This window comes from Empidonax traillii, unplaced genomic scaffold (assembly GCF_003031625.1).
Source record: "Empidonax traillii isolate 1590-97213 ecotype Southwest subspecies unplaced genomic scaffold, ASM303162v1 scaffold369:size587591, whole genome shotgun sequence".
In the NCBI taxonomy this organism is placed as follows: domain Eukaryota; kingdom Metazoa; phylum Chordata; class Aves; order Passeriformes; family Tyrannidae; genus Empidonax; species Empidonax traillii.
The window spans coordinates 529,680-555,882 of record NW_020955562.1 but is presented as its reverse complement, the minus strand read 5'-3'; the positions used below and the strand labels follow the sequence as shown (position 1 = coordinate 555,882).

Sequence of the window (26,203 nt, the reverse complement as noted above, 5' to 3'; positions counted from 1 at the left end):
CTGGAGCTCCACCAAATGGCTGGATTACTCCAAAAAAGCACAAGAAAGGCCTGTCTTTCCCTCTGCCTGCCTTTGTTGTTGCTTGATTTTTGTTGGTGTTTTGCTGCTGCAATTGGCTACGTGGATGAAAAGGGCAGTTTGTGACTGAGAGGGAGAGACGTGGTTAGAAAACAGCAAAGAGGAGCAGGGCTTTTGCAAACTGTGCTGCTCGGGCATCCTTCTGTCAGGATAGGGACATAAATCCAGGCATGTTTTTCACATTTCCCCATCACGTTTTCCTGCAGATTTCCACCAAAAAAGTCCCTTAAGCCCCAAAAGGCAGCTTGGAGAGAGACAGCGCTGGTGTTGATTCTGGAGGAACAGTATTCCCATATGCTTTGCTAGGTCCAGAGCTGCTTCCAGTAAAAATCCTCGGCAGCCGGGATTGAAGTTCAATTCCCTGCCAGTCATCCCCATCTAAGACTTGCATTTATTTATCCTTTATAATTCCCTTGGCCAAAGGACTTCGGTCCTTTCTTCCCCCAGCTCTGTGAATTTTTATGGTAACCCTCACGGGAGTGGGGAGGTGAGGAGCCTGTGTTCCCTGCTTCTGAGGGATGCAGGGGATGTGGATGGCATTTCCAGACTGACTGGGGTGCCAGCCCTGCAGGCTGGAGCCCGTGGATGTGGCAGGGAGCAGCCTGTCAGATGGGGAACGGCGCTGGAGCTCGCGCAGGAAATGGGAGAGGAGATGTTTCAGTGCAACTTCTCATTAGAAAAGGTTAAATATATCAAACTGGGGTTGTTTCTTCCTATTAAAAGGGTCGGGTTTGATGCTTCCTTTCTAATTAGGAACAAGTCGAGAAAGATTTTGAAACCTTTTGTGTGACTGTGTTTGAGCTGTTCCTGCGCTGACTCAGGAGCAGTTTGTGTTTGTGTGGAAGGGCCCTGGAGCGCTGGGTGGGAGCGGTGCCATGTCCTCTCCCGGGGTGGCCACAGAGGAAAAAAAAACCAGCCTTGGACTTGATGAGTTCCAAGCCAAAAAAGCTTAATGTCATCCAAACAGTGCCTACAGACTCATTAAAGCTCCTGGAAGGTGACCCAGCTCTCCTGCAGCAGCAGCAGGGAGGGGAGCCGCAGGTGTGTTTACCTGCAGGCACAGGGAGCTTTTGCACCCTCTGGCACCAGCTCCATCATTAGCGTTGCCTGATTTCACTTTGCCACCTTGGGGAAGATGTTTTTTAATGCCTCAGTGTCCTGCCTGCCCTCCCCTGCCCTTCTCCGGGCTGCTGAGCACCGTCTTTTAACTTTGAAGGAATTGTCACCCTTCTTTCCCATCTTTCCTTGGCTGTCTGTCACCTTTTGCTGCCAAATTTCCTGGACTGTGAAATGAAGCTTTTATTATCTTCCGAGAAGGGGGGGGGCAGAAATTAAATTAGTGAAATTAAAAAGATGATGATGATGACGACTGTAACCCAACTTCAACCCTTTTCATTCCGCCTCACGTAGCGAGACAGCAGGCTGTGTTCTGGGGCTTCTGCTTGGATTGCTGGAAAGAACCGAACTTTTACTTTCAAATTAACCTGTCAAATCATATATTTATAAAGGAATGGAAAGCAGGAGAACGAGGGTCCCGGATATTCCCACGCATCAATTAAGGGGAAAATTAATTACAATTTACTGGCATTACCACATTAGAGCTCCCTTGATTAGAGAGCAGCTCGCTCTGTGCTCTGGAAAAAGTTGAATTAGGGGGTTTGGAGGGAGGGAGGGGTGTCCCAGACTGGTTCTGTGGGTGGGCATCCCTTCAAGAGCGGCCACTTGGAGTTGGTGTCTCCTCAGAAAAGCAGTTTTGGGATGTGAGGACACTGGACACTTGAAATTGTTCATTTGACCTTGACAGAGCCCATGGCTTGGGGTTGGGGTAAGGAAAAGCTGGCTCTCCTTGTCCTTGTCAGCATGTCCTGGCGCTGCATCCTTGGGCTGATGAGATCCCTGCTTGATCCCATTGCCAGGGAGTCCCAGAGGACCATCAGATCTTCCATGTGTTTATTCTGGGGGGTTATTGAATATTTAATGGCCCTAAATTAGTGCTGGGAGGAGCCCCCGGGCCGTGGTTCCCCCAGTGTCCCTTTTGTGGCTGCTAAATGGAGAGACCTGGAGAAATGGGACCTGGGGGAATGGCTGCAAAGCTGCTTTTCCATGGGCAAGCCAAGCTCATCCCTGCTCCAAACCGCAGGACCATTGGCAATTTGCTGCTGGAATAAAAGGCTGTGGCACAGGCAGAAGCCACGGGGTGAGGCGAGGCACAGCCACAGGGATCCCATGCAATCCCACTTTATTTTGCACCCTCAGGCAGCTTCAGGCCACGGAGGGAGCAGCTGCAGGGGGGTGGGAAGGTCGGAGAAGGCTTTGGTAGGGACTGGGAAGGAGGGGAGGCAGATTGTGTGCTGCAGGGAGAGGGAGGGGTTTCATGAAACTTCGAGGAAGTTTGGGAACAGATGAACCTGGCACGGGGCCACCTTGCCAAGCCTGCTGTGGGTTGGGTTTTTTTAATATTCCTGGCATCATCCACGAGCAAAGATGAAGTTCATGGGCTTGGAAAGCCCAGATTCAGAGGTCAAAACTCAGGCAGTGATGCAGAATGCTGAGGTGCCAAATCCAGACTGTGAAAGGAATTGTGTTGCTGGAAATCACCCTGGGGTGGAGTTGGCATCCCTGGGAACTGGGAGCAGTGTGCCTGCAGGGCTCTGCCTGGCTCTCATGTCCAGACAGAAGAGTTCTCTGTGTGAGAGTGCCTGTTTTCCAGGCAGCTGGGTCAGGGATATCTAATATTTGCCCTGGGAAGGTGAGATTGGGTGCTTGGAGCAATGGTCCAGCTACTGGGACCAGTCCCAGAGAGCTCATTTTCCAGTCTCTTGCAGAATGAGGCTGGTTTATGGCCAAGGTGTGCCACCTCTTATCAAGGACACTGCAGCTGTGGCAAGAGGTGCCAGGGACACTGTGGGAGGGAGGGAGAGCCCAGGGCTGTGCTCCCACTCCCTGTGTTCCCCTGCCAGAGCGGTGGAGAGCAGGATCCAGCCTCTGAGCTGCTGCTGTGCCTGTGGCCACACAGGCTGGGGATGCTTGGAGTGGATACAACTGGGAAAAGGGCTGCCTGGGGTGGAAAGTGCTGTGCCCTGCCCATGAGCTGTCCTGGCCAAACCAGGTGTCTCCGGGATTGTCCCCTCCATGAATCTGTCACCGAATTCCCCTTCAGTGAGTGGCACTTGCTGCTGCCAGTGAAGCCAGCCCTGAGCCTGTGTAAGCTGTCAGGAAAGCTCCTGGCAGCAGCTCCAGGCAGATTTACACCAGTGAAGGATCCAGCCCTCCCCGGGAGCTGGGGGTGGGAGAGGCACTGGGGTTAGGGACCCCGAAAGCACAAACATCCCTGTGACAAGCTGTTTGAAGCCGAGCTGATCAGAGAAGGTGACAGCCCTGCCACATCTGGGAACAGTTTCTGTGTCCTCCTCGCTGACAGGAGGAGTTTGATTCCTTTAATATTTGATGCGTTCTGTCTTCTGCAATGTTTGTTTTTGGCGTTGTGGGTTTAGACTTGGTTTTTTTCCCTTTTTTTTTTTTTTTTTTTTTTTTTTTTTTTTTTTTTTTTTTTTTTTTTTTTTTAAACTACACTATTCCTCAGAAACAGCTGCCCATTTGCAATGTGGGATGGGAGCTCTCTGCAGGAGCCAGGGGAAGGGCAGGCAGTGTGACAGCAAATGTGACACTTGGGTGCCTGGAAACTCTGCCTGACCTGAGGACACCCTGGTCCTGTGCCTTGTCCCATTCCTGCTGCAGATGGGCAAAGCTCCCACCCAGAGAGCAAAATTTCCTGCAGTTGGGGTAACTTCTGCTCTCCTGATGGCTTCTTTCCCTCTCCTGGCACATCCCCGTGGAGGCAAACCTTCGTGTGTCCTGAAATGCTGGGCTGAGGCATTTTGGGATGTGGAGAGAAACCATTGGGGAGGGTCTGGAGAGCCTCTGCAGGCAGCAGGACGGGGTGGCTGTGCATTTTAGATGGGCTCCTGGAGCAGGACAGGGTTCCCCTCCAACAGGGAGCTTTGCTGGCCACATTCCTGGTGGAAAGCCGGGAGCAAGACCCCAGGGAGGAGGAGCACAGGCTGTCCCGGGCTCGGCGCTGGCAGGGTGAGCTCTCTGCCACACAAAGGCTTCCCCTGTTGACACAAATTTAAATGGGTGCCACAATTACCGCGGGCTCTGACATCTGAAAGGAGCGGAGCCACCCTTGCTGTATTTCATTGCCACTCTGATTACAAGGCAGAGCAGGGAAAAGTCAAATTATCCAACAAAGCAAGGAGGGAAAGGGAAAAAGTCGTGCCTTGCCAATGGAGGTCGGGGTGCTGAGGGGCAGGACAGGAGGCAGAGCTGCTTTTCTGCCCTTGCCATGCTCAGGCAATGTTGTCCAGGCTCCTGTTTGAAGGTCTTGCCTCGGGGCATGGTGGGCTGGAGAGGTTCATCTCTGTGGGATTTGGAGACGTGGGTGCTGTTTGAGGCCAGGGCAGAACGAATCCCGGCCGTGCATCGCGGGCATTTGCTTGGGCAGCTTTCTTAGAAGTGGTCTGTGGAGAAGTGGGAGGTAGCTGGGCTGGATGGGGATTACAGCTGCTTGGCTGCAGGTCAGGCAGACAAATCCTGCTTTCTGCTTGCTTTCCAAAATCCTGGCACGTTGTGCCTGCCAGCAAAGCTGTGGCTTGAGCCTCCTAAGCTGAGGAGCACGAATTTCCCTGTTTCCCACTCCGGGTGCTGAGCTGTTGGCCATCGCTGCCTGAGGGTTCTGGACAAACCTAACTCCAGCTCTGACTCGCCATCAGTCCTTTTGAGACTCTCTGCCTGCATTTCCATGGGGATTTTGCTCCTGCCCACCAGCTGGGAGGAGGAGGAAGGCACTGCCACAGTCACCTGCTCCTATGCACCCACTGCATCTGCCCTCATCCCCCTGGCATGCGTGGGAAGGGACCCTGGGTAGCCATCACTCCTCTCCTGCTCTTCTCCCCCTCCTCCTTTTCCTCCTTTCAAGGTGCATTTCTACATCTGTCGGATGCGGCAGCGTGCCAGCTCGGTTAATTACAAGTCTGCTTACCTGAATTCCCCTGTGGAATTCTGGCTGGATAATGGTATCCTTCACTGGCTGGCCTTAAAGAACCACAGGCAGCCAGATCCCTCTGCCTTTGGGTGTAAATATGGGGTTATGATGCTCAGAGCTCCCCCAAGGCAGCAGCAGGGCAGTCCTGGTTGTTGTCCCTAAAGGCTTTTGAGCTGGTGTTGTGCCTGTTCACTCCAGGATGGGTCTGGCATCCATCTGCCCAGGAGAGCAGCCATCGAGGAGCAGAGCAGGAAGCCTGAGCAGTGTAGGAGGCGGATGAATGCACTTCCGAGCTGCTCTAATGTTTAAGTGGACAAGATAATGCGATACTTTTTATTCCTTATTGGCCCAACGGATAAGTTGTTAATGCGGGTGATTTCCAGCGGCGCCTGTGATTTGCATGGATACAATAGAGCGAGATTTTCATTATTTGGTGGGGTGCTTCTTGATCAAGGGCTGCTGAGAGGAACTAGGGGCAGATTTTGTGCACTATTTATCGTCCTTCACTAGCAGCTGGCCGGCAGCTTTGTCCCCCCTCAGCTCTGTGTCTCTCTGGCACATTAGAACAAGAGAAGCATTTCACCTGTGTCTTGTTGGATGATAAAGTTATCAACATTCACAGTTACTTTGCTGCAGTTGTGGGCCCTGAATAAGGGGTTTTTTTGAAGGCAGTGTGTGTGATTTTTGTTAACAAAAGTGCTCATCTGCCGCACACCGAGGAGAGGCGAGTTTGATGTCTCGAGAAGAGCAGCTTAGGAGGAGCTGGCATGGGAGATCCTCTCTCCATCACCCCCTGCTCCATTTCTGGCCCCTTCCAGTCCAGCCAGGCAGGGGAAGGATGCCCTGAACCCCCTGAAGTTCTCTCATTCCGTGCTGGCCTCCAGCTCGGTGATCCCTGGGGAAGCAGCGTGTTCCTGCAGACCCTGCTTAGCTCATACTCTAAAGCAGCTTTTCTTTGCTCCAACTGATTTTTCCGCACTCTCTCTCCGGAAGACGATGTAATCTCTTTCCTTATTGACACTCACAGCAGATCCTTATTGAGAATACAGTCCAGGGACGATGCTGCAGCTCAGGAGGGAGCTGGGCCATCAGGTTATTGAAACCCCATTATTATTTGGGATTGCAATTCCTGCCTGCTCACGAGCTGGATGAGAGTGGTGTCCTGGGACCACAGTGGGGGTCCTTGGTAATGCAGATTACTCAGGAAGGGTTTTCCATGCCGTGGCATTCCCACTCCATAAACAGCAGAGGCTTTGGTGAGCTCCTGTAATTGGGAATCAGTCCCTTCCACCCCGTTCTCCAGAGCTTTGGGATTCAGGGCTGCTGGCAACAGGGAGGATTTGATATTCAAGGCATAGGGGCAAGAAAGCATAGCCTGAAAGGTGTCAGTCCAATCTCACTGGCCTTTGTGCCTTTATTTATCTGAAATCCCATAGAGCCATCCTTCACTGCTGCTTGGATCAAAATTCATCTGATTATGGTGTGGGTTTTGCAAGGTTTTTTTTTTTTTTCCTTAAAGCCCCAGTTCCTGCGATGGCACAGAGTCTAAGGCTGCCTTCTCCCTCTAATGAGAAAGTTTCTCTGGAGGTGAAGCAGAGCTTTCCTAGGGAAAGGCAGCTGTGCTTCCAGGCAGGGGTTTATTGCCCATAAGCAGCTGGCTTTCTCCTGTGCCACTGAGCTTGTCCATGGGATGCTCTGAGCCAAGCCCAGCCTTGGTTATTGTGCAGAGTAATCATATAGGTGTGTCTCATTTAAACTAGGACTGAACCAGGGCCAAGAAGCAACTCTGCAAACAATCAGCCTCACCTCCTCTCATCCCGAATCCTGCCTTGGAAAGCTTGAGGGAGTGCAGTACCTGCTCTCCCCAAGCCACGGGAGGACCTGGCGTGCAAGGTGTGCAGGCTGGAGGGCTGCCCAGGAAGCTTGACTTTCCTTCTGGCCACTTTGCCTTCAGCAGAGACGAGGTGGCCTCTGGAAAGGCTTGCAAGCTCTCGGCAGGTGAGGGAGCACAGCAGGCACGGCCGAGCCAAGGAGGGAGGGGCGCGGGGCTGCCCCTCGGCATATGGTGCCGCTGTGCTTGGGTGCCTTGTTTTAAAGAATTATCAAAGAGCCCGTCCATCTGGGCCCCCTCGCTGCTGCCGGCGCCGTGGGGCTCCCACCAGATGGTTTGCAAACGGAACAGCTTCGGCTCAGGGAGGGGAAGGAGACCTGTCCAAAGTGGTGCGTGGCTGGAGCCCGGCACCGTGAGCGCAGCGCTGGCAGGAGCAGCTTCCCCGTGATGGGAAGGGGTGGTGTGACTGAGCAGACAGGCTCTGCAGCTCGTGGTGGGGGGGTTGTGCCCCTGCAAAACCTCCTGATGGCTGCACTGTGAGGGATTGGGTCACAAATCCTGCCCCAGAGAGCTGTCTGGGAGCTGCTTGTCCCCTCTGCCTTGGGTCCTCAGACACACGCGCTCCGCCCCAGGCTCCTGGAACGTGAGATCACTTTGCAGAGGTTGCTGATCTGCTGCTCGTATTACCTGAGCCTCCCCTGAAAATCCTTCAGCCATCCAGCCGCTGACCCTGAGATGTGACAAGCCCACGGCTCCTGCCAATAAAGTAGCGACTCAGTTTGAATAATATCTGACAATTACGTGCTGAGCCCCACCATTATGCAATATTTATGCATGTGTCTGGACTGCAAAACAGTGATTATCTAAAAGGAGTAATTGTTTGCAGCCTTACACTGGATTTCTTTTCTTCTTTGGCCTCGCAAAAGCCACGCTGTTAATCAGCACTCGTTAAACGCTCTCACCAAACCCAGACCCACGATTAGTCCAGAGGGGGCTCCGTGGAGTGTCTTGGTGCAGTGGCACGAGGCTCTGTGCACCGAGGTTTATTTTACTGCCTCGGGCTGTCAGATTGCTCTCATGCTTGGGAAGCGAGGCGGGTGAAGAGGGTCCAGGACCCACCCCTTCAGGCTGGGCTTGCGTGGGAAGACAGGCTTTGATGTGACGAACAGCAAAGTCACACCATGGGAGAGAGGTGCCTCGGCAGAAGGGCTGAGCCTGGGTGCCCAGCAGCTGGGGCAGTGGCCAAACTCCCCTGCTTTCACCCTCCCTTTCCCTCCTGGATTCTCAGTTGCGCTCCCGTGCCCTTGGAGTGGAGCAGTGATTGAAATCTCTCTTTGTTCCTTGCCCCCTCTGCCACAGCAGCTGCCTTTTATTTCTTTTTTTCCCCCCTTCTCTTCTTTTTCCAAGTGTTGTTTGCTGTCAACCTGGGCCGAGGAGGAAGTCAAAGCTGAAGAGACAAATGTGGGCTGTCAGATTGCAGGAGTGGGGTGGGAAAGAGAGGGCAGTGAGTCCTCCTGCCCTGCCAGCAGCAGGAGGAGGTGCTGCAGAGCACACAGTAGCCCCTGTCATGCTGGGGCCAGAGATCTTGTTTCTGCAGCAGAGAAGGAAAGTCTCTATTTTGAGGAGAAAACAAGCTTTTCCATCCCTTTGGTGCTCTGCAGAGGCGGCAGCGGGGCAGCAAAATGTTTTCCAACTTGCTCTCCATCACCAACTGGTGACAGTGTGGTCACAGGATATACACCAGTGTAATTCCTGCAGGGATGCTTGGATTTGAGGTGGAGGAAGGCTCAGGGGACCAGGCAACAGACAAACAATGTGCCTGGTCAGCAGAACAGGCAGTGGAGCTGGAGAGGCCAGGATTACTGCTGCCACAGCTTGTTAACATAAACTAATACAGGCTGCTGCATTGGACACAGGGAGATAGGAGGGAGAAAAATGGGAAGCGTGTGCAGGAATAAGGGCCTAGATAATGAACCTGGCAATGAGAATGCAAAGCAAAACAAAACAGGAAGAAATGCTGTTGTTGCAGAGTCTGGGCTCTATCTGCTCCAGCCTGTTATTGGTTTTCAAATACTTTTTTTGTGGCTGGGATCGTGCTTTCCAGCCATGCTGGGATCCCTGCTTCACCCCCAGAGCTGTGGGAAGAGAGGAATGTTCAGTTTGAGGCCTTAGTGGCACCAACCCTGATTCAACCAGAGTGTGCCACCTTTACAGTTGGGGTGCAAGCAGGGTGATGCTTCCCAGCACCTGCTGGGGCTGGATCTTATAGCAGGAGACAGGTTTTCCATGACCAGGGCTGTGTGCCCTTTCCAGCCCATGCAGGACTAGTTCCTTGCTTCACCCTGGGTTGTGCTGTGTCAGTAGATCACCACGCTGAGCTGCTGGGTTGTGAGAGGACAGGTGAGATCTGCAGCCCCTCTTTTTTTGGCTATGAACAGCGTGGAGGAGAGTTTGCTGCAGTGTGTGGGACCAGACACCCACCCCAGCAGTGCAGGGCCAGCCCTGCTGAAAGGCAGAGCTGTTTTTGTGAGATCTGCTGCCTTCTTGCCTAAAGGGTCCTCCTGCCTTCTCACAGGTCCCTCAGCCGTGGACAATTCATCTGTTTTTATGGTGATGACGGAAGAATCCAATCTGCAGCCTGTGGCTGGAAAGTTCAGAGCCACGCAAGGCTGGCTGGGGAGGAGAGCAGGTTTTATTGATGGTCTGGGCTCCTGGATGTTGTGTGGGAGGAATCTTGTTAATGGGTCCCTTGGGCCATTGCCTCCTGACTCTGCCATCTCTCCTTATTCACCCGCCTCAGCTCTTGTGGTTTATTTTTTTATATTTTTTTTTGTTCCTTTTTTTTTTTCTCTTTCCTGCTCTTTTTTAGCTTTTAAAATTGCAGCAGGGGGGAAGGATGTGGGGCTGGCCAAGGCACCTCCCAGCCCTTTCTCATCTCTCGTGGTGTGTCCTTTGGTGTCAGAGATTGCCACAAAAGATGTTCTGGGCTTTGTGATGTGGCTCTGACAACACAGAGCGATGGCCTCGGCTCCAAGGTGACCAGGGAGCTGCTGATGGGCAGCAGCCCCATCAGTCTCTTATGTCAGTTCTAAGGGGGGAAAGGATGATCACTCACTGCTCACCTTCCCAAAACCATTGCCAGGCCATGCTCTGCAGCTGGAATTGTGAGTCATTCTCGTGGGAACGCTCGAGCCTGATGGGCGCCACGTGCGGATCAGGCTCCAGCTCCCTGGCCCAGTTTTGATAATTAATTGATAGTCGAAAATGTTTGACAAACAAACAGCCAACCGAAATCAAACCCGCTCACGTGTGCATTAAGGTTTCATGTCGCCCTTCTTGTTTGTTTGCTTTTAAATCACAAAACGCTGTGATACATTTTTAATCGGAAGCGCTATTGGCTGTTCCCACCACTATTTCAATAACTTCCCTGATGAAAAAGGAGTTCAATGCGGGAACGTAATGGGATCTTTTAGGAGGTGGGCGATGGGTTTGTGACAGCCGTTTTCGCTTCTACAAAGGACGTTTTTGTCAGGCAGAAATATATTTAAAAACACGCTTATTTGAAGAGACTCTCTGAGCTCTCGGGACGCTCTTTGATGTCTTTCGGGCATCGCAGGGTGGCACATGATGAGCTGGGTGTGCTGGGAGGGTGGGGGGTGATGGCTGTGTTTAGTGTCCCCAGGGCAGGGTCCTCAGCCCCTCGAGGGGTTGTTTTCCTTGCAATCATATCTTTCAGCCCTCCTCAAGGTGCTCTCACAGGAAAATCCTCCCTGCTGGCTAAACCCAGTGACTTGCAGACAACTGCCTTATCTTGAAAGCTTAACTAAGGTTTTCCCCTCTCTCCTGTGAAGGCAGGAGATGAAAGGCGTGTTTGTGTGTATCTGTGTGGGTTTGCAACACGGTAAATAGTGGGTAGGGAATATTAATACAGGACTAAACCCACCCCTGGCATGAATCACAGGGGAGACATATGTTGCGACAACTTTCCTAAGGGGATTCTGGCCAAGGTAGATACCAAGAGTTCCCCAGAGGGAAGGAGGAGGGAATGACAGCTCTTTTCTTTCCAAGACTGATGTAATTAAAGAGTTATAATGTCCTTTAACTTCCCTGCCCTTGGCACTGTCGTGCACTAGCATATTTATTTATTATTTTTTTAGCACTGATGAGTGACTAATAGGTTTGATGTGAAGAGGCAGGAGGCCCAAAAATACAGTTCAGCATTGTACAGAGAGAATATGATTGTATTTCCCTGGGAGTGAGCATCCATCCATCCATCCATCCATCCATCTTCCCTATGTGACTGACTCTGTGGCTGAGCATGAGGTTAAACCCACCGTCCTTCCTGCTGCCGCTTAACACACTGAACTTTGTCGAGAGAGGCTTATTTTAATTTAATAGAAAAATACATTATACATAATGCTCGCCATAATTTTCCCTCTGATCTGAAGGAGAATCTACTGGTCTAATGCATCTGCCCAACCCAGCCCAGATACCTGCAGATTTGTTGCTGCATGGCTTAAATAATAACAATAACAATACCAGTAGCAATAATATCCTTTGCTGCTGTCCTTGAGTGACAAAGATGATGGAAAATGAAGTTGTAGATAGCTGGAGATGACAATGTGAGTATGCTCTACCCATCTTCCAGGTTATTAGCAGGTGTCAGTCACTGGAAGGAATCTAATCATTTCCAGACGCAGCGATGTCTCCAGACGTCAGCCGTGGTGCTGTGGCTGCAGAAAGCAAATGGTTTTATGGGCTCAATTCCCATTTCTGCTCAGAGTTGTTGTTAGGGAGGCTGTAATGGTGCAGAAGTCCTTGGCCATGTTGCATTATCCACTGCAGTGGGGTCCTGACACCCCGCTCCTGGGTGTCACCGTGTCACACGTACGGCACCTGCCGCCTGTTGCTTTGTGGAGCTGCACCACCCATCCTTTCACACCTTGCTCTGCCAACAGCCCGTGCCCAGCTATCCATCCTGCATCCTTGATTAATCCGGGGAAGGTGGTGATAGTGAGACTGTTGCCATTGTGACCAGGGGGAGCACAAGAGGTCTGTTTGCCCCCCTCCCCATCCCCACGGATGAGCTCATGGGAAGCGAGCCATGGAGGCACAAATCCCTCCCTTGGAATCAGCGTCCTTGATGAGCAGCAGCATAAACATCAATAATAATTCCTTTCTGAGTGAACACGACACCCACGATGGGTGTCAGGCCTTGCTGCCGTGGGGAGACACTTGCTCCCCACATGCCTTTCCCGGAGGGTCCGTCTCCTCTGGAGGAGCCAGGGAACCACAGGAGTTCATTGTTTCCCAAGCAGGTGGTGCTTTGCGAGCTTGAAGTGAGCACCAGATGGGCAGAGATGATGAAAGAGGCATCGGCGTGAAAGGCTTCCCTCTAGGGTGTTAAATATTACATTCCCCGAGCCCGCCGAACTGTTGAAACCAATAGAACTAATTAGAGAGCCGGGGCCGGCGAAGGACGCACCTTGGCTGGCGGCTGCAGGAGTTGCCAGGTCCCACAGAACCCTCCCTTTGTCTGTCCCAGCATCTCAGGTGTGCCTGGTGGACAGGGTAAGCTGGCCTTTTGGGGGGATGGCGCTGGAAAGGGAGCGTGCCCCTTGTCCCAGGGCCCACCTTCCAGTGTGGAGGAGAGGAGTTGGTTCCCTGTAATCATGGGCCTCATGGGCCTGTGGAGAGCTGTGCTGTGTCCTCACGTGTAAGGTCTGCAAGGAGTTTCCAGGGGCAGGGAGTAGGGCAGGGCTTGCCAGGGTCACAGGGGCTCTGGAGAGCATGTTAAAGTCACTGTCACTGCGTGCCTGCTCCTCTTCTTTGGTGACAAGCCGGGCTTTGTAAGCAGGGCGACCCGGTGACCCCATCAGCGCAGGCTCTGCACAGTGTCCACGTGGGTTTGGCTGGATTTGAGATCCTGACCACTGACTTTCACCGTGCTGCTCCCCAGCACTGCCCTCCCTGGGTTTGATGTGGGGCCAGTGGGCACTGCCATGCCCCCCAAGATCCATCTTTCCCTGGATTTCTGTCTCTGCTGCAGGAGCTCCTGCCCCAGTATGCAGGAGAGCCATCACCCCGCCGTGAGTGAGAGTAAATCCATTACCGTGCCCTTGTCAGCACAGGGTCCTGTTCTCTTAATGGGCTTGTTCAGTGCTGTGTGCCAGGAGCTGCCCTGGAAAGGGGCAGAATTATCCAAGCCAGCCCATGCCATCTGTGCCCTCAGTCAGAGCTGCTTCATCTCTTTGTGCTGCAAGTGCCCCTCTGCCTCTCCCTCCCTTTGCAATCCTTGCGACGGAAATAATAGTAATAATAGCAATAATAATAATAACAATAATAAAAGGGAAGGAATTAAGACAAGTAGGCAAACATAAAGATGAGTTGTTGCATGGCTTCTGTGCCGATTCTGATCTCAATGTCAGGGGAGCATCATTCCAGCCTAATGGCATCTTTCTGATGCGTGAGAGCGCTTTGTAGCAGTCATAAATAAACATGCCGGCTGAAAGGCACGATAACAAAAAAATGGAAACTGAGGAGCCCGGGATCTTTATTATGGAGCGGACAAAGCACCTGTGATTAGCAGGAACAGGGGAGAGGAGAGGGTAAAAATAAAAGGCGGCCGATTGTGTTGCTGCCTTGTCCGTGTCAAGAGAGGATCTGGCTGTGGTAGGTTGACAGGTTGTCTGGATAAATAGTTTGGGGGCAGAACACACATTTCTGATGGAACTTTTCTTTTTTACAGCCAAGATCAGGAGCTCCAGAGGTACTGTCAAGGACGGACGAAGCTCTATAAATCAGGACAGGCTTTTTTGTCTGTCTGAAAAGTCTTATCTCGGAGTTCGTCCAGGCAATTTTTTGAGGTCTCTCTAGCTTCCTCCCTGCTCCTTATCAGAGCGCCACAGCTTTAAATGCAGATAGATACCCTCTAATGGAAGCACAAGCCAGAGCCCTCACTCCTTGTAAGTGCCAGCTCGTAATTTAGTTGTGTGCCCTTTGGCACCGGTGCATCCATCACGGAAAGCAGAGGCAGCATCACCTCCCGGTGCGTCCCCCACCTGTGGTGGCAGTGGGGGCTCAGCCATGGTGAGGGGACCCCCAGCTCCTGTCCTCCTTCCTCAGTCTGGGATGAGACACCTGGGCTGAGACCAGTGGGGTTTTTTTAACTCTGCAGTTGTGTTGAGGGGATTAAGGAACGATAAAGAAATCCTCCCTGGTATCTGAGGCAGCAGGGTGGAGATGGGCAGGATGTGGAGTGGTTTGCTGAGCAGCCATTTCTCTGATTTTTTTTAGTTTTTTTCTCTTGCTGTGTCTCTTTTTTGTTTGTTTGGTTGGTTTTATTCCCCCTGCCACTTTTTGTACTTGGACATGAGCTGGGAAGGAAGGGCTGTTTTTTGGCTGGCTGTGGTCCAGGGGGATGTCATGCACCCGGAATCAGAACTCACTGGGATGAAAACCGACACGAGGTTTGATGGGGGAAGCTGTCAAGCCACTCCTCAGCTGTGGAGCCCTACCCAAACCTCCTCGAACCTTTTGAAAATCACTTGTCACCTTCTCTAACAAACAGTGCAAGGCTAATGGCGACACTTCACCATTCCCGACAGCTCCAGATTGTTAATTCCGCCTGGTTTCCCCCCCCCCAGCAGCGTTTTGCCTTCTGGCTAAAGCAGCGTGGCTGCATCAGCCCAGGAGCTCCTCACCTGAGGACATGTGAAGGGGGTTTAATAGGTTTTTTCTCTTTGCCCCACTGGGCTGTGACCGGGAGGGGAGACAGAGCTGCCTGAGTCACTAATTGCTTTGGCCCTGCAACTCCCGAATGATGGAAAAGATTAAAAGGGAAGGAAAACAGCCATTCTATCTCTTTCTTGAAAAAACTTGCAGCATGAAAGGCTCATTAACATCATTAATGTTTCATTAACCTCTAGCCAGACAAATAAGCTGGAGGTAATTTAACAGTATAGGGAAAAGCAAGAAAATTAAAAATTACCCAGGTGTAGGTGACATTCTCCAAGTTTACCTTCGCTGTGCAGTTTGGAGAGGTGTGGGCTCTGCTGCCTCCCCGCCCGGGGCTTGGAGCTCTGCCAGTGGCTCTGCCTGCTCCGAAGGGCTGCGGGTAATAACGAGCAGGGAAAGTCATTGATTGTGACAAAATGGGATTCATTTGAACACAGCAACATCTGAAATCTTGCAAAGGAACGTTGCTCTGCACAATGCCGGCTCAGAAAAAAAAAAAAAAAAGAAAAAATACTGAAGGAAAAAAAAAAAAAAAAAAGGAACGGGGTGAAAATCGGCGGCTGCAAAATGACTTTCTTTGTTTGGGTAAAACGCTTTCTCCCCCTGTTAATTTTGGTGGGGGTTTATTTGATTTTTATCTCTACCCAAGTTTACATGCCCCTCCTCCACCCTGCTGCCCCCAAGTCCACATGAGTGTATACTCACAGGGAGAGATGTATTTATACACATGCAAACACACACTGGCTGTGCTTTGTGAGCCCAGTTGTAACTCATCACCTCTTTCTCAATTGCCTTCCCTTCAGCAAGACCTCTAGTGTCAAAGAACATTGTTAGTTCCTCCCCAAAATCTGAAGATGGGTTGAAAACGTGAGGAAATGGCAGTGCTTTTTGGCTCTTGGCTGCAGTGTGTTCTGGTAGCTTCCAGAATTGTCTAATTAATCTGGGCTGTCCGTGAGCAAGTGATAAGAGGCAGTTTCTGCCTCTTAAGAGAGTGGAGAATAAGGAAAATCAGCCAAGAGGAGATGTGTCTCCTCATCATCCCGTCCCCACTTGCAGAGGGATGAAGGTGACTTGCCCAAGGTCACCCAGAGAAGATCAGGTTGGAACTGAGAGTTGAATGTGCTCCTCATGGATCTTAATCCCCAGGTTTCTACTTGTTCTCCTGTCCCACAAACCAGACCCTGCACAACTTTGTAAGGTTTGTGTGTTTCTGGGTTGTTTTTGCTTTGTGGTATCAGGACCAGCCGGTTTCCCACTGTTACCTGTGGGGTAGGAGATCTCTGGCACTTCGTTAGTTCTAATCCTGCCTCTTCTGCTTGCTCTGCCTTTGGCTTGGGATAAGTTGCCTGACTTCCATGGCCCTATTTTGGCTAGCCACAAAATGTGGATATCTCTCCCACAGTTTGAATTAGTCCTTGTAAAGAGCTTTAAGTGTGAAACACAGTGTTAATGCCATTTTTCATGTCTTTACCCACTCCTGCCCAGTGTTTACTGAGACAGGAGATCTCAGCCAAGTGAGTGGATGTTTCCTGAGCTGAGGCTGTGATTGGGCTTTTGATCAAGCCCGAGGAAGGGATGGGAGATGCTGAAAAACATGGAACCACCAGCTCTAGCTCCTCACACTCGTTTTCAGCAGCACCTTGAATACCTTGAGCTGAGGGACTTCAAAAGCTGCAGTGTTTTGTTACCGGAGTGGAGTGCGAGTCAAGCTCTGTATTTCACAGGTTCCCCAAGCAGCCTGCAGGCACAAATAACCTTTATGTCGTGCTCTCCACTGTTTATGTAAACTTGGCTTCTGCTTGCTCCTGTCAGGCTGTGCCTGTGCTTTTATTCCTGTGAGGATGCAGTGGCAGAGCAGGTAAAATTTCCCGGTTTAAAAGGGTCTCCCCCGTGGGCTGTGAAGGGAAAGCAGCAGCACAGGTGGGACAAGAGCTGAGCTCCTGTTTGTGTCCCTAGTGTCAGGTACAGCTTGCAGATTTGTGTCTGTGGTGACAAGGACTGTGTCAACAGCTGAGTCCTGGCAGGCAGAAGGTCCTGCCTGCACTGGCACACCTGTCCTGGGGAGGAATGATTGGTGTGGTGGTGGGAAAGGTGCTCTCCTCTGGAGCCAGCCTCCAGCCTTGGTTAGATACCTGCACAGGCTGAACAACCCAGGGCTGAACAGCACTGCCTGCAGCTGCAGGTACAGATGTGGACCTCATGTAGCCAGATGTGCAGGTAATAAGTCTGATTTTCTCTTTAGGCACTGCATGCAAGCCAGGAAAGATCTGAGGAAGGTCTTTTAAGCAACTCAAATTTAGCCAAAATTCCTGGGTGACCCCCTATTGAGGAGCTGAGCTGAGACCTGTGGTAAGGGGTGATGATTTAGGGTACCTGTCTGAGTGTATGAGCAATCATGAAGGGCTTTCTGAAAATGTGGGACCCCTTTTTTGTCAGATGAGCCCTTTGAACAAGTAGACATTCCAAAATCACTTGGAGAAATCTTGGTCTAGTTTTGCCATCTCAAAACAGCACAGCCTGAAACACCATAAAGATCATTTTTATTGCCATCTATCAGTGTTTGTATCTGTATTTCCATCCCATCTTTTTGACAACAGTAGATGAGCAACCAGGATTTATCCTTCCCAGCTAAATCTCTTTCAACCCATGCAAGATGCCCAGGAAATGATTTGACAAAAATATGTAGTTCACCAAAATTATTCAACCCTCAAGCGCTCAGGTTTAGGTCAGTGTAAATTTGGAATAAATATTTGTTCTGGTTCTTATCTTAGCCAAGCTGATTTACCCAGCAGCAGCTGATAACTCCTTTTAAATTCACTGCAGAATCAGCTTCTTCCAGATTCTCATTCCCCCCTTCTACCCCGTGTCCCTGCCTGGGTTTTTTATCCTGGGGTGGCACACATGGGTGTTGGATTGCTGATGAGCTCTGCAGGATCCTCAGCTCTGTGTTTTTCCAGAAGGAAAAACATGCATAGGAAGTGCATGGAAATGTCTTTTATAACAGAATTTCATCAAACAATTAGGAACAGCTTCCCCAGGTTTTCTTTCAAAGCCCAAATTGGGAACAAATATTTGACTTGCACAGAAAACGGTGTTTAGCTGGTTTATGATGTCTTTTCACTTGTTCATGTTTTAAGTAGACTGTTTTTTCTCTCTGAACCTCAGCATTTCCTTCTTCGACAGCAAATCTCTTGAGGTGGAGAGTGCTTTGGAATAGAGTTATTTACCCATCTCTATCTCTTTCTATGAACAGACTTTAAATGAGCTGAAAACCAGGAGCTGCACTTGCACCGGCTCCCGCCAGCTCTGTGGCTGTGCCGTCCCTTCCCATCTGCATTTCCCTCATCTGCTCCTTCCTGGGTGTGGTGCAAGAACTTGAGGGGCAACAAGGAGAGTGGTCTTGGAGCATCCCTGCATCCCTGCCCGGATGCCTGTCCGAGCCACATCCCTGCCTGGGCAGCTGCATCCCTGCCCTGGCCGCTCACATCCCTGCCCTTCTCTTGCTGCATCCCTGTCCCAGCTGCTCGTATCCCTGTCCCGGCCACATCCCTCCCTGCCCGGGAAGCCTCATCCCTGTCCCGGCCCCGCATTCCTGCCCGTTCCTGGGGAAGCAGCACCATCTCGTGTCCATTTGGAGCCGGCGCAGGCGGTACCTGCGCGCATCGCACCTCCCGGAGAACTCGGGGAAATGCCGGTACTCTCCAGCACCAGCCCCTTCCCAACTGCCTTATTCCGCCCTCTCAACACCTGGATCGCGCTTTCCTCCTTTTATCCCTCTCCTGTTTTGCAAGGGCAGGGAGTTCTGCAGCCTTCTGCTAACTCAAAAGATGTGGAGTGGTTCAAACGTGCATCTTACTTCTTTTTGCTGATCTTTCAGGATATGCAGAAACGCTAAGGTTTATTTGCTGTTGCTCAGACTCTTTTTATACCACTTTTTTTACACCTGCCTGAAGTAATAACTGAATATAATATAATTAGGAGCCTTTTTCTTTTTGAGGTATGGTTTTCAAAGGTGTGTAGGAGGACATGGCAACACATAAGTAAAAGGGGTTGCCACATCTTCTAAGGGAGTTTTATCCCCTGTAAAGCTGCTGTCACCTGGAGATGGTGGGTTAAAAAGGTTTTTGATGAAGCCAGGGCTGGGGACAGCATCAGGCCCAAAAAAGCTGCTTCTGAGAGGTCTATTTCTAGCACTGTGAGATGCTGAAAGGCAAAGCCAGTGCGTCACTGCTCCTGCTGGTCAGGAGTTGTGTGTGTCATGGTGGGGAGAGGCTGCAAAGAGCAGGACTTGCAGCCCAAGGCCTGGAGATGGCAGATCTGAGACTTAACTGGATAACTCCTTTATTTTTAGAGCTGGAATAAGGTTGTTTTTTTTTTAGAACTGGCATAAGTTTTTTCCTGTGTTGGAAACAGACTAGTTCAGTCTGACACAGAGATGCTGCTGTCTGGATACAATCACCTCAGTCCCTGCTTGGGAATAATGTAATTTTAGGGGAAATTGAGGCACATTGTCTTTAAAGCTTTAAAACAGCAGCTCTATCCTTTGTAAAGCAAAGTGTGTTTGGTGTGCCCCAAAAAGTTCTTGAAGCAGAAAGCTTGGAGCATGCAAGGTAAGGGAAGCTGCTTTCAGCACTGGGGGTTGGAGACAGCGAGTTTTACCAGGCAAGACCTCTTGCTGAAAAGCTGTGGGGGTAAAAAAAAAAAAAAAATCAAAGAAAACATTTGGAGAAACAAAATACTGCAGCCTCCTTCCACCAGCAAGTGTGTTTTCTTTGGCTCGTTCAAATTGAGATATTTGCATTTGAAACACACCTACATATATTCATATATTTATAGATAGAGCTCTAGAAGGTGAAACTTGTAGTTTCAGCAAAAAGACTAAAATAACCTCATGTTTTTGCTTTTATTTTTTCCATTCTGGCTGCTAAAGAGTCTGTTACTGGCATAAGGCTACTTGGGAAATGCCAGGCTGGTTCAGTGCAGTCCAGTATCCTTCCTGCAGTGATCAGTTCAGTCCAGTGTCTCCTTGGAGAATGAATACAATCCCTTCTACGATCATACTCTTTTCTTCATCATGGCAGTTAGACAGAAATGGCACTGGGATACTCCGACCAGGGACTTTGGGAGCTCTTTGTAACCATCCAGCAGCCAGCTCTACCAATCCACCAGGGATGGGGAACTCTCGGTGGGATGCAGGGACCCATCGTGGGATGCAGGGACTCCCTGTGTGATGCAAAAACTCTTCGTGCAAGGAAGTTTGCTTGCCAAAACCCCTCCTTAGGAGCTCTCCTGTGCCTCCCAGCATCCAAGACCTGCTCAAGGGTCCCTGGGTCCCACCAGGGGACAGCAGCAGAGAAGCAACAGTGGCTGCCGAGTGCCCGCGGCCGCATTTCGATGCCAGAGGACCCAAGGGCAGGAGCCAAATTGGGGCTGGATATTGACATTGAAAGTTGGCTTCCTGAAAGGCACAACAGCCTTTGCTTGCTGCAGAGCTAATTATTATGCAAATTCATGCTAATAAACTCTGCCTTGCATGTTGTGGAGAAGCTGCCTTTCCCGGTTAACATACCAGTAATGAGAGGTAGATTTGTAATTCAGATGCCGGTGGTAATATCCTAAATTACTCCGTGCTGTAATGGACTTTATTTCTTTCCCCCTCGGCTCTCCCCCCAGTCCAAATGTCAATGCAAATCAGTTACAACTTTGCATATTTATTGCAGATGTATTTATTGTTGATACAGGGGTGAGACCCTCAGCTAAACAGCTCCTGCTGGCACTGCCACGGTGCCAGGGGGCTCAAGGTGTGGTTTTACCTGTCACAGTGCTCTGAGGTACTTGCTCCATTTCCTTTCTTTTTTTTTTTTTTTTTTCTCCCAAGGAACAGCTCCATAGTGGGAAAAAGCATATGTTATTTTTTTATTCATTAATTCCTTAGCATCTCTCAGTGTGTGGTTTTACATGACTGCTTTATTCCCTGAGTTGGTGGAGATAACCAAGGAAGCACGGATCATTTCCAGACTAAGCTAGGATTTAGGCCTAAAGCTAGTGAACTGAGGCTTAGATTAGATGGCATCAGGCCTCTGTAATCTGTCTCTGTAAGATTTTGGCCCAACTTTGTCATCTTAATCAATGGATAATCATGCAAGTCAGCTGTGCTTGACGTTTCAGCTACTCTTGGGCCCCAGCTGAGCCAGAAATACCCTTCTGTTACTCAGTGTCCCGTGTCAGCACAAATGTAAGCGCAGGTTTCTCTCTGCAGCCACGAAACCGTGCTCAGAAAATCCTGATTTGAGGCTGTTTGACAGGGAAAGAAATGCAAAGCCATTCCCACATTGCCCTGTAAGCTGCCAGAGGAGCAGGGAGTGTTCCATGGTATTGCTCTCCACTGGCCAAACAGAGGGAATAGGAAAGGACAAAGTTATGTTCTGGTGGGTTTAAGGTTTAACTTCATCTTGGCTTTCTGCTTGCTCTGAACTGTGTTTTATTTTATCTTGCTAAGGAAGAGACAGCCCCAAATCTTGGGAGTATCCGTGGCTCTCCATATCCTTTGTGTCGGTACGGACAAATTGGCGATGCCTTTAAAAATTGGCTTTTGGGGAGATAACTCTTTGCTCCTGGCTCTTGGGGTGATTATTTGGGGAAGGAGAGCTGAGCTTGAGCTCACCGAGCTGTTACACACACACAGTGCGTGCCTGAAGCTGTGCATCCCTCGTGGATTGTGGATTTCCTTCCCGGGGTTTGCTCCAGTCTTGGAGTCAGGGCGTGTGCCCATTGTAAAATAGCAAGAGCAACTGGGGAGGCTGCTCTGGGGTGAGACCTGCAGTGAGTGTGTGAGTGGAGAGAGAAGCAGCAGAGCCTCCGGGCCTGCCTCAACCTACCACAGAAGGTTTTGAAGCCTTTGAACATTTTTTACTTTGCTTCCATTTGCATTCCGGCTTCTGCATGGCGAGAAACCACCTGGGCTGAGGGGAGAGGCTTCTCAAAGGGACTGGGGAATGCTCTGCAGCCCAGCTCCTCCCGCTCTCCATGGTGTCCCTGCATGGACAGGCATGCAGAGGGGTGGTCACTGCGTGGCCAGTGTTCTCTCTGAGCCACTGGTTGCCGTTTTTTTCCAAGACCAGACTAAAATTGTCAGAACCAGCCTCAAAACACCGATGAGTCACTGAGGAGCAACACAGTAGGCAGCCTGTGGTGGGTAATTTTAGACAGAGAGTAGCCTTGAGGGCCGTTCAGTGTTCCCAGCCCCTAATTTGCTCGTGTGGCCCCCTGTGCAGCCCCTCTGATGTGCCCTGGCTACACATCTGTGCTTTGCAGGCAGCTGTGCATCCTTGTGCATCCTCCATGGATGCTGGCATGCACGAGGCATTCCGTGAGAGTGCCGAGTGTGCTTTGCACTAGGCAGGGCGTATCCCAGCAGGATTCCCAGCTCCAGGGGTGGGGATGTGTGTGGATCCATGCAGACGGGCTGTAACGTGGTGAGAAGCTGGGAGTGGTGCAGTGCTGCATCTCTTCCACACGGTGCTGACAAAACTCCACAGCAGACACAGAAGCTCTAGGTTCTCTCTCCACGGGTCTGTGTTGTCCCGCCATCCTCTGCAGCGCTTGTAGTTTCCCCCATCCCACGCGTGGCAAAAGGCTGGCAGTGCCCACCCTGGCACTGTGCCCCTGGAGCAGGATTAACACAACTCCAGGGACACAGAGGAAGAGCTGCTCAGCTGGATGTTTAGGGTGTAGCTCTCAGCTCCCTGTGCCAGGGTGTGGGGGCCCTCGATCATGCTCCACTCCTGTTGCTCCAGCTGCTCTCCAAGCTGTGGGGTCAGGGTGGTCAAGGTGTGTTTCATTTTCAGGTCAGAACCTGAGGCTAAAAGGGCACGTCCCTGCTCCGAGGAGCAGGACACAGCCCAAGGAGTGTTTATGCGCTGCAAGCTTCGGGTGGGCTTGGAGACAGTCATCTCCCAAGTTTGTGGGGTGGCAGAATGGGGGGCGAAATCTCCTCCCATCACTGCATATGCTGCGCTTCACTCAGGAGCAGCCAGCCTCCCACCGAGTGTGTCTGCAGCAGTTTCTTAATTGCTTTCTTAACTTTGTTACTCCTGTTCTGTTGGCAGTGCCCTGAAGCAAGGAGTCCCCCAGGTGCATTCGCTCTTGCATGCCAAAATTAGCTTCTTTTATTTAATTTTAAATAAACGGAGCGTCCTTTGAGTGCCTCCCGGCATCTGCCGCCGAAGGGGCAGAGGGAGCGCCTGGTTAATTTTGCATGTGCCGTTCCTTAAAGACCTGCGCGTTCCACGGCCTTTGGAAAGTTTCTCATGTTTCTTGCAGCTGTCCTTGGCGACCCTGAGCGAGTCAGGCTCCGTGGCTACAAAACGAGGCTGTGAATAACTCCCATCTCTCCCGATGTGTCTCTGTCTGGTCTGGTTAGAGAGGATGTTTTTCCGCGAGGCTTCTGGTGGATGCTGCTGTCGTGTGGAGCTCTGAGCAGGGATTAAGGCTGTTAGGCTGAGCCCCAGGACTGGTTTTACCTGAGCAGAAGTACAAGGTGGCACATCAATGTGCCTGGTGGCCCTTCCTCTGCCACACCTTCCCCATATGGCCTTGGCTATATCACTTAGGATACCCTGTTCAGAATCCTGATGGGATGGGAATAGAGGTGGCACCTTGAGTAGTTCAGCGTGGAAGGAGCAGGGAAGGGTCTCATCTGAGTGTGAACCAAGAGGGAGAAGGGCTGGAGGGTCTCCTGACGAAGTTTGCTGAGCTGAGGGCGGCGAGCACGTGCATGTTTTACATAGGGTGCTGAAATAATTTATGGAGAGCTTCTCCCGCTCAGCAGAGGAGGTGGTCAAGACGAGCGAATAAATCTTTAAAAGAATAATGTTTTCAAAATCAGGCTCCTTGTCCTCGAAGCCTTTGATGTATGAGAGCAATAGTAGGTAGGACACATAGTGAAATATACATGAGATCTCCCTGGAAGAGAATAGCGGAGTGGAGAAAATATTAGTGTTTACATCAAAACTCAATTGGAGCACTCGTTTCAAGATGATAGTTTATTATATTGAATCCAATTTAGTCCCACAAGGATGTTTCTTCAGCAAGTGACACACAGGCTCAGTCCCCACCTCCTCCTCCTCTCTGTACCTGGGCACTGCCATTCCCACTGTGTGATTCATCCTCTCCCTCTTGCTGCAATCTCGGGATGGTTGGAAAGGAAAAGGGAGGAAATCATCAGCTTTTGGGCAATTGGCTGTTTCTGAGAGGCCTTGGGCTGCTATCAGCTCGGGATGTCTTGACCCCAGGTTGGGAGAGATGTGTTAGGAGATGAGGAGATGCAGAGGGAAGAAACCTGTGGTGGTGTGAAGAGATGATGTTCAGGCTGTCAGTCCCTCCTTCCTGCCCTGCTGCTTCCAAAACCAAGTATAGCCATGATTAATGCACGAGACAGTCTTACTTCTGCTCTCAGCATACTTAGGAGCTTCACACCACTCTGCTGAGCTTGGAGCAGGTCACCAATTGGACTGTGATTGCCTGTCTTCAGGTACCTTAATACTTCACCGTGTGAAGGGCTGGGGAGGAGAAAGGTGTGCAAGGCTCAGCATCCTCCCAGAGCTCTGAGCAATGAGGATGGGAAGGGCGGTGTTCCCAAAAAGTGACTCCAAGAGACCTGCCTCTTCTGCTCCAGCTGCAGCAGATGTGAAGGTGTGCAGTCCCTCTAGGTTCATTTAATAGAATTTTATTAGCAGTGGGTGCACAAAGCAGCTTTTATTGGCCAGATGCACAGTACTGGGTGACAGGTATCCTTGCACAGAAAATCCTAGAGGGGCTTGCCTGAATATTTCTTCCACACCATGCAGCTGAGGTGCCACGGGACAGCCTGGCTGTGTGGGATGCCTGGCATCACCCCACAGCTGTATGTGAAGCCCTGAGCATCCACAGCAGCACAGCTGGGCCAGGAGTCGATTGGTGACCGGCTTATTCAAAGTGGAGAATATTTTAGTGCCTCCAGGGCACGTGGCGCAGAGAAGTCTTTCATTTTGTTTACTCTTCTTTTTCTCAGTGCATTTTCCTCCTGGTTATGAAGAGCTTTGTCAGAACTCCCTCCTGCCTAGTGCATTTTTTACCAGTCTATTAGGCGGTCGGGGAGGTGTTTGGGATCTAACTTGCTCTTGAATAATGTCGGCTGTAATCTGTGCACATTTCCTGGGCTTTCAGTGGATGCGATTCCCCAGGGCTGGGGCTGTCGGGGCTGGCAAGTGTTATTTGCTCTGCAGGCAGAGGATGAATGGCCTCAGCAGAGTCACTGGCTCTGTGGATGGCTGGGCAGGAGAGGCTGCCCTGGGATGGGTGCCCCATCCGACCTGGATGCGTTCCCAACTGCATGAGATCTCAGCTCCCGTCTCTCCTCCCCTTCTTTGTTTCCTAATGTGCAATTAGTTATATGTATGTAAATTATAGACCGAGCAGGAGCAAGGGAGATGAGCGTGAGATATTAAAAAGCCTCAAATAATAATTTATTCTGGTACAAATGTTGTTTTTGGTAACCCTGTTTCTCTCAGAGCCCTGGACGGAAGGAAGGAGGCGGCCGTGTAGGCGCTGGGCAGCAAACGGGAAGCGAGGCTGAGATTTTCAAAGTCACCTGGGAGATTGGGATGCTCAGTTCCCATTAATTTTAATCAGAAGAGGACATCTGTCTCATAGCTGACTTTGAAAATACCAGCCCAAACTTTGTCTAACCCTTAGTTCTTTCTCCACCTGTTGCTATCTCGTAACAATGCTTTGATGGCATTTAGCAGTAAAAGCAGCTTTTCAACATGCAGTTGCTTCCTAAGCAGCTGCTGGGATGGATTTATAGAGACCTTGTTAGAGGGAAAAAACAGCTTTTTTTGTGGTTCAGACCTGCTGAAGGCAGCAGAGAGAACACCTCTTGTTTTTTCTGATGATCAAGACATCAGCCACCATCTCGCTATTAGAGGGCCAGGAATATCTCAGGCAGATCTTTAATTTGTTCTCAGAATTTCCAGGAGGAGGATAACTCACGTTCTCCCAAGTTAACTCCTTCCTCCTAGGGATGTGGTCTTGCTTGGGAACTGGTAACCCAAACTGGACCCTGGCTGCTGCTCCTCACAGCTGTGTGATAGTCAGCTCATATTTACCTGCTGATCGACTGTCTATTTGCACACCCAGCACCGCTGTCTACCCAGCCTTTGATTTCTTCATCCTGAGTGTATTACTTTGCAGTTGTCTTTATTGGATTTCATCTCACTGATTTCTTCTTTTTTTCTTTTTTCTTTTTTTTTTCCTGGCTGTTTGTCTAATTTATCAGGAGTATTTTGAATTCTGATCCTCTCTTCTGGAGCATTCCAGGCTCCTCTCTGCAAGATCTCAAACACTTCCTGCTTTATTATCCCCATCACTGCTGAAATCTAAAGCAAATACAGTGGCCCGTGGCAGATATGGGGAAGCCATTTGAAATGCCCTCCTTGGTGATGGGGAAGTGTTTGGCAGCTATTCCCAGTGTT

The 26,203-nt window shown here is 50.6% G+C and overlaps 1 protein-coding gene across 1 annotated transcript in view; it reads left to right on the top strand.

The window, feature by feature from the left end:
* The first annotated feature begins 10,034 nt into the window (after positions 1-10,034).
* The window catches only part of LOC114061890 (opioid-binding protein/cell adhesion molecule homolog), a 166,127-nt gene continuing 149,958 nt past the window's right edge, over positions 10,035-26,203 (top strand). The window contains exon 1 of the mRNA XM_027892798.1: positions 10,035-10,117. The gene's annotated coding sequence lies outside the window, so the exon portion shown is untranslated. The remainder of the gene's footprint in view (positions 10,118-26,203) is intronic.